The sequence below is a fragment of the Solanum tuberosum genome, unplaced genomic scaffold, assembly GCF_000226075.1.
Source record: "Solanum tuberosum cultivar DM 1-3 516 R44 unplaced genomic scaffold, SolTub_3.0 scf00124, whole genome shotgun sequence".
Classification (NCBI taxonomy): domain Eukaryota; kingdom Viridiplantae; phylum Streptophyta; class Magnoliopsida; order Solanales; family Solanaceae; genus Solanum; species Solanum tuberosum.
In genome coordinates this window covers 757,372-758,754 of record NW_006239049.1, presented here as the reverse complement: position 1 = coordinate 758,754, position 1,383 = coordinate 757,372, and the positions used below count along the sequence as shown (strand labels likewise).

Sequence of the window (1,383 nt, the reverse complement as noted above, 5' to 3'; positions counted from 1 at the left end):
AAACAGTTGTCATTCAGTTGAAACAGGCGATATTGTAGGTGGTACATTTGATTGTTGAGCATCAAAGAATTCTTTCATCTTCATTATTTCTTTCATCTCATCTTCTAAGGTAGACAAACGATCATTCAAGGATTTGCTTTCTTCATTCAAAGATTTGTTTTCTTCATTCAAGAATTTATTATCATCTCGAGTTGAACGTAGCGTAGACAATAGTTCAGCCTTTGAAGAAGTTCCACCTTTCAAATCTTTTGCCTTTACTCCACCCCCAAATCCAAATACATGGCTACGAGTTTGTGGTCCACAACATTTTTCAACAATCTCTATACTAGATAGAGATGGATCTTCTTGAACTATTTCCTGAATAATTGTCCTTTCCTCGTACGCATTTGAGTACTCAAGGCCCCCTTTCTTTTGGCCTCAAGTTGAGCCTACAACATATATAAAAGGACATTTTCTATCAAAACACATAACAATTCCAAGCCGTTAAATTATTCAATTTACCAAACGTACATGTTTTTCAATTGCTTCAGGTTCAACAAGCTTGTTAGCTTTCTTACGAGTCTCAAAGAAAATAGTCGCCAAATCTGGTGGATTGCCATCTTTCCCACCCTTAACATCAAAGTCAAACACGTCAAATAACACAAACCTCGTAAATACTTCATCAAGGAAAATAGTTTTTTAACAATACCTTTTGATAAATAATCTCTCGAATAGGTTTGCTACCAATATGATGAAGCATCTTCAACTTAGATCGGTTTGTTGCATTCCTGATGCTTCTTGCCTATATTTGTGAAACAATAATCTTAATTAGAATAATTATAACAAAATTATTGATACATAAGGCATCTCATGTCTGGACAAGATTCAAGGTTGATTCCTAGTAATAAAATTAAGGAGCATACATACCTGAAAACTTTCAGAAGTAAAATGTTCCTTTACTAACCATTCCCATTCTTTTTTGTCTACTCCCCTTGGGATATTTTTCAGAGACTGTTGAATGGGCTTATCCTTCACATATTTTGCATGTAAGTGTCCTCTCCATTTGTTCCATAACTCATTCATCCATCCAAAGATATGATCACGATGATCATTCATGTCAACAGCCTCAAATTTGTGCTACGAAAATCGGGACATGAGTTGAGTTATTACCAAGGGAGAAGAATCAAGAAAGGACAACAAAATCAAAAAGATATGTTCTTCTAGTATAATAAGCAGCAGTTTGAAAGTAAATAAGATAAGAAGACTAGGAAATTTCATTAGATGTAGTTCTTTTACTATCCTCATTCCTTTAGGATGTTAATTGTGTAAGATTAAGGATCACTTTTCTTGCTTTTTAGAACACTTCTCATTTAACTGTTAAGCAATAAACAGAGCATAACAGAG

The 1,383-nt window shown here is 34.1% G+C and overlaps 1 long non-coding RNA gene across 1 annotated transcript; it reads right to left on the bottom strand.

Moving 5' to 3' along the window:
* Positions 1-415: 415 nt before the first annotated feature.
* LOC102591910 (uncharacterized) lies at positions 416-979 on the bottom strand. The gene is made up of 4 exons (XR_001473853.1): positions 907-979; positions 689-781; positions 511-609; positions 416-428 (listed from the first exon to the last, which is right to left on the bottom strand). It is a non-coding gene; the product is annotated as an uncharacterized lncRNA (long non-coding RNA).
* Positions 980-1,383: the final 404 nt, after the last annotated feature.